Source organism: Marmota marmota, unplaced genomic scaffold, assembly GCF_001458135.2.
Source record: "Marmota marmota marmota unplaced genomic scaffold, marMar, whole genome shotgun sequence".
Taxonomy (NCBI): domain Eukaryota; kingdom Metazoa; phylum Chordata; class Mammalia; order Rodentia; family Sciuridae; genus Marmota; species Marmota marmota.
The window spans coordinates 34935615-34946481 of NW_026000005.1; the positions used below are offsets into that span (position 1 = coordinate 34935615).

General features: G+C 42.7%; 2 long non-coding RNA genes across 2 annotated transcripts in view; one reads left to right on the forward strand and one right to left on the reverse strand.

The window, feature by feature from the left end:
- Window positions 1–10867, reverse strand: part of LOC125618223 — a 62517-nt gene that overhangs the window by 20203 nt on the left and 31447 nt on the right. The gene's annotated exons all lie outside the window — the stretch shown is intronic.
- On the forward strand, window positions 1216–10334 carry LOC125618224. The gene is made up of 3 exons (XR_007349479.1): window positions 1216–3814; window positions 6066–8668; window positions 9076–10334. It is a non-coding gene; the product is annotated as an uncharacterized LOC125618224 (long non-coding RNA).

The following is a 10867-nucleotide window of genomic DNA, read 5'->3' on the forward strand; positions in this document are numbered from 1 at the left end:
ACATTTTGATGCCAAATGGGTGTCAAATGTGATAAGAAGTTAGAGGAGGGACCCCCTCCTAAGGAAGTGGAAGGGGAGATTCCTGCCAGCCAGAGAGACCCAGGCAGGGTTCCATAGGGAAGGCGGGTTTCAGAGCCCTGAAGGAGCCATAGAAATACAAATATGTCCAGGGACAATCTTTTAGGAATAGTTAAGTGGCTAGGCTGCACTGTAATGGAGCATGAGAGTAAGGGGGTGGGAGGACATACAGTCATCAGAGGGGTAAGTGGGGGGCCACATTGAGGAATATTTGGAATGTCAAACTTGTGACAATGAGCCACCTTTCTGGCCTCTGCTATTCTCTGAGGTCACCAGGTTTGGTATCTAGAGCACTCATCAGTTACCACCAGCCTGGTAATATTTGATACATTGAAATTTATAGCTTTTAAAAGTGTTTCTTTGAATTAGAAGATAAAAACGACACAAATATTTCATCTTTGGATACAGTATGCTTACTAGGCCTCATCTAACCTCTGAGTGGATTATTCTGATAGCTTCAGTGAGGTCCAAAATATTTTCCAGTCTTAAAGAAATACTGACAGGCTCAGTTGAAGATCGGAATGTTCCTCTCCATGTAGGGTAGAAAGAGAAGGAAGTTTCCTACAGAAAGAGGCAATGAAAAACCATGAAAGTCAGCCTGCAAATGGTCAGCCTGTAGAAGTACTTATGCTCACTGATGACTAATTTGAACTAGAGCTTGAGCTAGTTTGAACCAAAGTAGAAAAGCATATGTAGTACGACGTCATCTTTAATATCATCAACTCCAGTGCCAGGAAGAAAGTGGCAGAAATAAGACTCAAATCCAAGCCTAACTGTGCAGACCTGGGAAGTTAGATCACTTCTTTAAGATTCCATGTCCTTATTTATTAACTAGCGATATTAGGAGTAGCTACTCCTTAGAGTGACTCTGGGGATTAAATGTGATAACACACATAGAGCTCTGAAGACCATCCCTGTACATAGACAGGGCTCAATGAATATTCAGTGACTCTTGTTGAGTGAAAAATTCAATATATATAGTGTAATAAAAGTTACTGATGATGAATAATTCAATAAGCACTATTAAGGAAAAATAACATATAGATGATACCATTCTTCGTGGCTCTTGATCTTGTCAAGGGTAGAGATAACTGTTTAGAAGAGGAAAAACCTGCAAAAGCAATTAAACATCCCAAGCAAACAAAGGCCCAGTGGAACCAGAGACAATGGTGAGATTCTTTGAAGTGGCTCAAGACTAGGAGGCAAGACATCAGACTGGCCCAGACTCTGACGTTAATTAATGTGTAGGCAACACATCACTCCTCCAAGCTGAGGTGTATTTTAACTTTAGGATAGCCTCACCCGGATGACTGGCCTTAGAGTTTCTTTAGCTCTTGGGCTTTCTCTGATGTCACAATATAGAAGTTGACAATGTCTAAAGATCCTCCAACCCCAATGGCTCTACACTAAAAGTTTGATTATGTTCCTGAAGTCTGGGCAGAACACTCAACTAAAGAACCCAGATAAACACCTTTCCAGCCAAGACTCAATACTTCTGGAAGGATGGAAGTCACATTTGTTTTAAGAGGGGCCAGTACAGCAATGACCTTCTATAGAAAGTAGAAGCTATCTAGATGTGGTAGCTCCAAATTGCAACAGGATTGCGAATCACCTCCGAGAGAAGAAAAGACCTTAGAAATACCTCTCTCCTCCTCCTCCTATATTCCAAGGTCCACCCTTCCCAGAGATGTCCAAAAAGTTTGGTCACAGATTTGGGAAATATAGTCCTGCTCTTCTTCCCCAGACTCAAGGAAGCCTCCCATTTTGGAGTTGATATCTTCAAAACCCAGCAAGGGGCAGGCACTGGTGATACACAGTGGTTGTTTCACTCAAGCTTTTTGCTGCTGTGACTAAAACACCCACCAGAACAACTGTAGAGGAGGAAAAGTTTATTTGAGGGCTCACAGTTTCAGAAGTCTCAGTCCATAGAAGGCCGGCTCCATTCCTCAGGGCTCAGGTGAGGCAGGAATAACATGTCGGAAGAGTGTGGCAGAGGGAAGCAGCTCACATGATGATTAGGAAGCAGAAAGAGACTCCACTCTCCAGATACAAACTGTATACCCCATGCCATGCCCCCAATGAGCCACTTCCTCCAGCCACAGCCCACCTGCCTCCAGATACCATTCAGTTAATCCCACCAGGGATTAATCCATTGGTTAGGTTAAGGCTATAACCCAATCCTTTCTCCTCCAAACCTTTTTTCATTCTCTCACACATGAGCTTTTGGGAGACACTTCACATCCAGATCATAATAGTAGTGCTCAGTATGATTTAGAGCCATCAATCAAGAGATTGTCTAAATTAAATTGCACAACAGAAGCCCCATGTTTAAACAATCCCACTGATCCCCTTGGCTAACAGGCCCTCCTGCCCAGGAATGGCCCGCAGGGCTGCCCCATGAGCAGGTCCCAACATTACTCATGACTTCAGTCCATTTCTAGTTGGACATTGGGAGACCACTCTCTCAAATTAGAGCCATTTCAATCTAATTTCCTCTCTACATCCCAAGGAGAATCAAGAGCCAGCTTGGGCACTCATGAAAATGTTCTCAAATATATAAAAATCAATGGAAGAAAAGACCCTGGGTCCCTTGCTATCCTTCAGGGCCTGCCATCTCTGACTGGGGGACTCTTCTGGCAGTGGCTAGGTGGATCTCCAGCACTCTGACTCATAATTCCTCCCCCAACACAAGGTGGCAGTCCTTGGGGCCTGTACTTTCTAGGCATAAAATTAACAAGAGCAGTTAAGCTGTATCAAGTCCAATTACATATGGGGCAAACGAGATAAGCTCAGCCCTTGACCACTATGAGGAGGAGGAGTTTAGAAAGTCCCTTCATAGGGACATCTACTGGGTCCCTGATACCAAGGCTCTTTTTTAAACTGACCAGCAGATGCTGGCTGCTCTGAGGGGTCAGGTGGCAAATCAGATCTCCAGGATCGAGGCTTGGTGTCTCATGTATACTTCCTGGAAAGTGTCCGGAGCTAACTCCAAGTGGGCAACGGGTGTGGAAGGACACCAAGGGCAGCACATCTCAGTCTTCTAGCCTGGCCCTCCAGGGCTGCCCAGCACTAGGTTTCATGCAGAAAATTATGCTCCTGAGCATTGGTTTCTTTTTAGGTTGTTCATTTGCCACTTCTTCTAGACACAGGCTGAGGAAAACCAAGGCTTTCTGCAGTAGCTGTCACAGCCTCTGAAGGAGCAGAGCTTCAAGGCCTGTTAGGAGTCCCCTATCCCATCACAGTGCCAGCCCTGAGTCTCATTTCTGCCCCACTTCACATTGGCTTAACAACTAAGGTGCCCTTAAACTGTGATGTGTTGTCCTCTCTGAACTGTCTGAGAAGGAATCAAGGTTTGAGGGCTTTGTCTGCTGATAAGGATTGAGAATGGGATGATAACCTTCAAGAGCTGAGCCAGAGCTGTCATGAGACCCAAAGACGAGACAGTCTGGATGGTGTGGGGGTGTACAACCAAGGAGCGCATCTGAAAATAGATAATTGGGCTAAATATAATGAATACAGTTATCAAACACACCAAAGGGCTAAACACCGCATATGTGTGCCTGGTTAGTCCTTTCAGTAAAGGTATAAAGAAGGGACCAAGACACAGTAGGAAACAGGCTGAAATGGGTTCCAAGATCTGCCCAAGGACACATCTGATGAGAAACAGAATCAGGATCCAAACTCAAGGCAGTATGATACCAAACAGTCTGCCTCCCAGGAAAACCTGAGTGAAAAGGTAAGTTTTCATGTCCTGGAGCATTCAGAGGATAGAGGGTATACAGTGTAAAGGAAAGTTCTAGATGGGATGGGAAAGTGGTTCTCAACCAAGGATGGTTCCCCCATAGAACAATGTCTGGACACACTTCTGATGGCCATGAATGGTCATGAATGAGGGAGTGATGTTGGTATCTAGTGGACAGAGCAAAGATACTGCTAAACATTCTACCAGGTGTAGGACAGTCTCCCACAATAAAGAATCATGTGACCCAATAGGTCAACAGTCTTGATATTGAGAAATTGCAAAAGTGATTGTAAGATCTTTTCAGAATGAAATGAAAGGCCTTAATTTTTCCCTCTTGCTGCATAGATGGAGTTCAATTCCATTACCCAGTGTTTCTCAAGGAGAGGCAGGGAGAGGACGAGGATGTCATACCCACGTCGAGATAACCCCTTTAAAAACCCTTTGTCTTGTCATGCAAAAAAACCCCAAAGAAATTACCTGTATCTTGCCTGTACTTCCTGAATACCTGCCAATCTCGTGCTCTCAGTATGAACCTACACCTTCGCAGCTAGCTACCGAGTCACAGGGTCCTGGGGAACTGGGCACAGTGGACTCTACAGAACTCAAAAGAAGAGGGTGAAAATGGGTACAATCTGGCCAGTTTAATGAAAAATCACTGCAATGAATGTCTAATTGGTAAAAGTGAATTCCCTGAAAGGCCAATTTGCTAAAAGCTAATACCCAGGAAACCAGTGCTTAGATCAATTTGCTAAGTGCCCAATTCACTAAATTCACTAAGTTAATATGTTGGGATGTTTAATGGAAACATTTATCCACTTGATTTGTGCATGTAATGGAAAGCTCTTTGGCATAGTCTACTTTTTAACAGAATTTTCTTCTAACTAATTCTGATTTCTTTTGGATGGTTTTGAACTGGAATTAAAATTTAAATTACACTTTAAAATAATGTTATTTTACAATTCTGCTTTATTTCAATTGGTTTTTTTAAGTTAACTTATTTTAGTTTTGATTTAAAGTTAATTGGAAATTTACATCAACTTCTCAGAAGCTTGCAGAAAGGTCCAAATGAAAAGGACTTGAAGATGCTCAGATGAGATTCCCCACACAGGTCAGGAAAGGATCAATTTAGAAACTACACGGACAACATCACATTTGAAAGTGTGGCTACTAATGGCTGGAAATTATGAGCCAAAGTAGATTGACTATCCAAACAGAAAGCTAAAAATGCAAAAAGATCAGCAAAAAAACAAAGGTGACATTTAAGAAAGGATTTCTAGTTGCTGAGCTGATTTATCAAAAAGGGACAATTTCACCTTTACTGCAAAATGTGGATTTTTATGTTACCGTCTCCCAAGTCAGTAGATTCCAGTCGCTCTTTTACAAATACAATGCTTCAACATTTTTAAGTAATGAGAATTTTTAGCCACTTCTGTTTCTTATCATATTGAAATACCACTTGCCATCTTTTAAAACATTAAACCTTTTTTAGTTGTGTTTGCCAATTCCTCAAACAGCATATCCGCCTCAATTATGCATTCCTGGCAATTCAATATTTAAACTTAATTTTACTTTTATATACAAAAACATTGAAAATATATCAGAATTTCAAATTAAATTTCAATTTAAAGTAAATCTTGAACACATAGAAAAATCAGTCATTTATATTTAAATTAGAAAACAAACTCAATCAGTTTTTTATTAGAATGAATTAGGATTTATATTCCAGAACACACAAAGAAATTCGGAGGTAGCCATCAGCCCCAAAAGTTCTATATACATATTAGCATCGATTGAAAAGTTATCAAGTGAAATGCCAGAAGTTTGGTACTAATGATAAAATGTTTCTGTTGAGGGTGGGGGGTTCCAGGGATTGAACTCAGGGGCATTCAACCACTGAGCCATATCCACAGCCCTATTTTGTATTTTATTTAGAGACAGGATCTCATTGAGTCACTTAGTGCCTGGCTTTTGCTAGGCTGGCTTTGAACTCACTATCCTCCTGCCTCAGCCTCCTGAGCTACTGGGATTACAGGTGTGCACCACTGTGACCAGCAATAAAATGTTTCTTCATGTCATATTATTTAGTAATAAAATGAGACATTCATGTTATTTGTTAAAATATTTCTTGGTAAAGTGGCTAAATGATCAAATGTTATAAAATATCCAATTTTGGTATTACTTGGCATATTAGTCAATAGGTAAATTGATTATTTTGCAAATTGGCTTTCTAATAAATGCTTTTCAGGAAATTGACTCAGTCTTAAGAATATTTGAAATCTGGAAAGAGAGGAAATTTCAGGACCAGGGCTTAAACCTTGGTGGCAGATCTTGGGGAACAGAGTCACTTGGATAACCAGCATTTCTGAAGTTTCACATCATACGTGAACTGCATACTGGGTGATTGTGCAGAGGCAGAGGTACAGGGTAAGTTCCTGACTCCAAGCCCCCTCCTTGTGAAGGATACATCAAAACTACCAAGCTTCACCAATGCAAGATACCGTGTGTATGTGGTGGCAGGAAATGATGAATACAGATTACAATTACCAAAGAAGTTCAAAGGAGCTACAGACAGACCAGTAACAGCCATTGCATCAACAGGGAAGAGAATGCACCTAGATCTCATTCCCCTCCTCGGTTGAATGTATTGGTATTTGGTTCATCAGAGGACTAAGTATGGCACCTCCAGATTACATGATGTATCAGTTCAACCAGGAAAGGGAATTTTCCCAATTCAGTGGATCCATGTTGTAACAAGGACTAGGGGTTCCAGTCCAGAGGCTGGACTTGCCTCCTCTCAGCCAACACGAGGTGCCACTCCACAGCTGCAGAGGGGAAGGGGACAGCCAGGTCCTGAGCCCTCCCAGGGATACTGTGCTTGACTCCTTTCACATGTCCTCTCCTTTGCTCCTCAGCAACTCTATGAGTAAACAACTCACAGATTATATCCCCAGTCCAGACTCTTCCATGTCTCCTTTCCAATATCCCGTTGGCAATGCTGTGTTCATTGCCTTGCAATGTTTGTTCCCCACATGGCCTTCCCTGGCCTCCAATAACAGCCCTGGCAGCATCATGTATACGCTATGTCAGGATGCTTGACTTAGCACATAATAAATCATATGGAATCAGAGGACCAGGGTAGGTTTCTGGTTTTACTAGTCACTATATGTCAAGCACCTCGCACAGATTATATAGAGCCAAAATACAGTGTTTGTTCAATGATGCAACTAATGACTAATTGAACTATTTTGGTAAGTATTATGATCTTTCTTCAGAAGATCATAAAACTAAGGAAAAGAGATTAAATAATCAACTCAAGGACACACAGTTAGTAAGGGTTTGAAACCCAGCCTCTCAGGATGGTTCCACTGTGCCATATGAATATTTGCTGAGCACCTACTGAATCCTACTAGGACCCAGATAATTTTCCCAACAGTCCTGTGAGACTATTATTTTCACTCACAATTTAGAGATGATAAAATGGAAGATCAGAAGCCAAAAACAGAGAGAAGTGATGGAAAAGGAATTTGAACCCAGTTTGTTTGACTTCCTGTCATTCCACTATATAATAATGATAACATCATTACTATATAACACATATCTTTTAGACAGGAAGAGATATCTCATGTTTTCGTTTAATTTACGAATGGTAAAGATGAGTTTCTGAGAAATTAAATAACCTGTCTGAATCTTCCTTCAGAAGATAATAAAACTAAAGAAAAGAAAGCCTCACAGCTTGTCAGTGGCAGATCTTAGTGAAGGCTTAGCCTGTGTCATCCAATATGGTGGCCACTTGCCACACAAATTAATTAAAATTAAATAAAACTTAAAATCATATATTTAAGTTAATTGTTAATACTGTTGGAAAAAGAAGAACACCTGACATCAAGGTCATTGGAAAATTGGGTAAATGATAGGTTTGATGATAGAATATTTCTGGAAAACAGGTTGACTAGTCCTGCTGTCAGGCTCAGAGGGAAGATTGTTGACAAGCTTTGTTGCAATTTATCATATGGTACACAGTAACAGATTTGTATTATCGTTTGTTAACACTTTTCATTTTTCAAATAAAAATTCTGTCATTTAAAAAAAAAATCAGTTTCATGGACTCACCAGCCACATTTCAAGTGCTCAAGAGCCACTTGTGACCACCATACTCCAGAGCACAAATATAGGACATTTCTACCACTGCATAAAGTTCCATAGGACAGTGTCAAATCCTTACTACTTCAGAACAGCAGCAGAGGATGCCCTAGAAGCTTACAGAAATGCAGACTCCCAGGTCACACTCAGACCTATGGAATCACAGTCTGCATTTTGACAAGACCCCTGGGAAATACGTGTGCACAGTGAAGTTGGAGAAGCACTGACTTTACCCCCCAACACACTCTTCACTTTGCAGATGAGAAACTGAAATCCAAAAATACAAACCAACTTGGCTAAAACCACATCTAGGTGGAGCTGGGGCCAGAAGCCAGGACTCAAGCCTCGGCCATTCTGCTTGTGAGTAGGCACCAGGCCAGAGAGGCCTTGATGGCGCCTGGCAGTGGAAGGAGGAGGGTGCTGATGGCTGCCTCCCTGCCACTGCAGATAAGCAGATGACAGTGAGAAGGGGTCATGTTGGGGTCAGGCAGATCCAGAGGCCTGCGAAGGGAGGGAAGCTGGCTTTGGACACCTGTCGAACAAGAAGCCACAACAGAGAGCCTCCAGGCTGAAGCAAGAAGTGTTCTCCTGAGAGGCCAGGACTGTCGCCCACAGAGCGATGATGAATCCGCCTCTGCGCCATGTGAGAGCTTGAGGAGCTCCCTCTCCTAGTGGGGCATCATCCCCACTCGGGAGCTGCCCATCATGGTACTACCAAAGACTTCTCTCTTTGGGGTCCTCCTTATCCCCAGGCACTCTCTACCTACTGAATTATATCCCCAGCCCTAGAACAGTACCTCTTATGCTGACTGAGAGCAGTTCTAGATATGCTCTCCACCTGCACTGTCTGATACAGTAGCCACGTGTGGCTATTCAGCATTTAAACATGGCTAGTGCTTAAGTATGGGACCTGAACTTTTCATGTTAGCTTGTTTCAATTTAAATAGCCACATGGGGCTATTGGCTATCATATTGGACAACACAGCTCTGGGCAAATCTTTTCTCCTCTTTGGGACTCAGATTGCTCAACTACAAAATGAAAGTGATGGACTAGGTGGTCAGATTCCAACTCTGAATGACATCCAAGGTAACAGGGCTCTTTGGTTCCCTTGCAGGCAATAGTCCATTGCTGGGTGGTGTCTGCCAGCTCTTCTGTCCTGGGCTGCTACCTACCTTTGATGGCTTCTACCAAATAAAGATCCAAACTGTGTCCATCTTGATGTTTTCAATTTAGCTATTTTTTTAAAAAAAAATAAAGAAACAAATATTTGCCCTTTGCATTTATCAGGATTTTTTTTGTGTGTTTAACTGATACAGAATTTTAACACATATAATGGGTTTAAAACATGGCCACAATTCATTGATAGTTTCTATTGAGTTGACAGGTCCATATCCCCTCCCTTTAAATGTGAGTAGCTTTATGACATCAGAAGAACAAGGCTTGATAATGGCTAAAGATGGGTTTTACAAAGCCATGCAACTACTCTGTTCACTGGGACACTCCCTCTTGAGTCTTCACCTGGGATGCTCAGGTTTGTGTCCTGGAATGCTTCACAGAGTTCCTCTGCACTTGGGCAGCTGCTTAAACTCTTTAGCTTCTTCTGCAAATGGGATTCTTGTTGTGGTGATGGGTATATGCTTGAGCAACCCTTAACTGTGGAAGGCCCTTTAGGGAATGGATTGAAATCAAAAGCAGTGACTATATATGCCACCAGCATTGTTCTTCGTGGTACATGCCCGTGGACACAGGGCTTGTAAAGTGTTTTTTCATTTGTTGGTTGGTTGGTGGGGTTTTTTTGTGTGTGTGAAAAAACTGCTAAGTCTTCTGGATTAGTGTTTAATGATGTGAATGTAAAGGGTTAAAGTGGCATTTTAGCCTTATGTCAGAAAATAGCCATATTGTATATGAATTTGTCTCCATGCTCTGGAAATTGAAACAGCTCACCTGTTTAGATGATGGCAGTGGTATTGTAATTAAAAATATCGATGCAAAGTCCAGAATGTACTCTGCTCCAGATGATGACTTCAAGATCTGGAGTCCCAGCTGTGGCCCTGTACCTCACTGTATCTCACATTAGGCCATTTGGTCCAGAAGACACCTTCTGAGTAAGTACCTTCTTGTCTTTGGAGCTGTCTCCTGATCTTTGCTCGTCTTCGCTCTCTAACCCCAGTATCTATCACAGCTCCCAGGTGGAAGTTCTACATGCCCAACTGCAGCAGGATCTCTGCTCTCTCACTGTCTCATTCTCTCCCTCTTCCTCTCTCACACACACTCTCCCACATTTCTCATTCCAGTTTCATCTTTACAGATGCTGAAATAGGGATAATCAACCTCTTAGAATTAAACTATTCTCTTTCTATTCAGTACTGTGCCTTAGTTACCATTTCTCTTCTTGCATTTTGTGTGGGGAAATGTCATGAACGGCAGAGAGAGGAGGGGGCAGGGAGAAGAGGTGGCTCTCAGAATAAGCTCCATGGGAGTGGCTGCTAGGCTGCCCTGCAGAGCACAGAGTCACCACATCCACAGCACTACCATCCCGAAGGGCCCCTCTCTCTTCCAAAGACTGAAATCAGCAGGCTTCATCAGTAAGGAAGAAACAGTGGTGTGGAGAGAAGGAACTCTATCTCTAGAATTCCTTCTTCTCTGTGGTCCAGGAAACTCAGAAAGGGCAGGGCACTACTCCATTTATCTTCCCAGACAAGTCTTGGGTACCTGACACGGTCTGGCAGCCTATGTTCCTCCTCTGATTTCCCTGTCACTAGGAGTTTGGTAACTCTAGGAACCCAAGAGAGGCTCTGGGTGGGGCAGCAGAGTGAGTTGGGAGGAGTGTGTCCCCGCCCTGGAGCCCTGGAGGAGGGAGCTGAGCAGGCATCTCTGCTAGCAGCAGTGGGGGGGGGGGGGGGGGA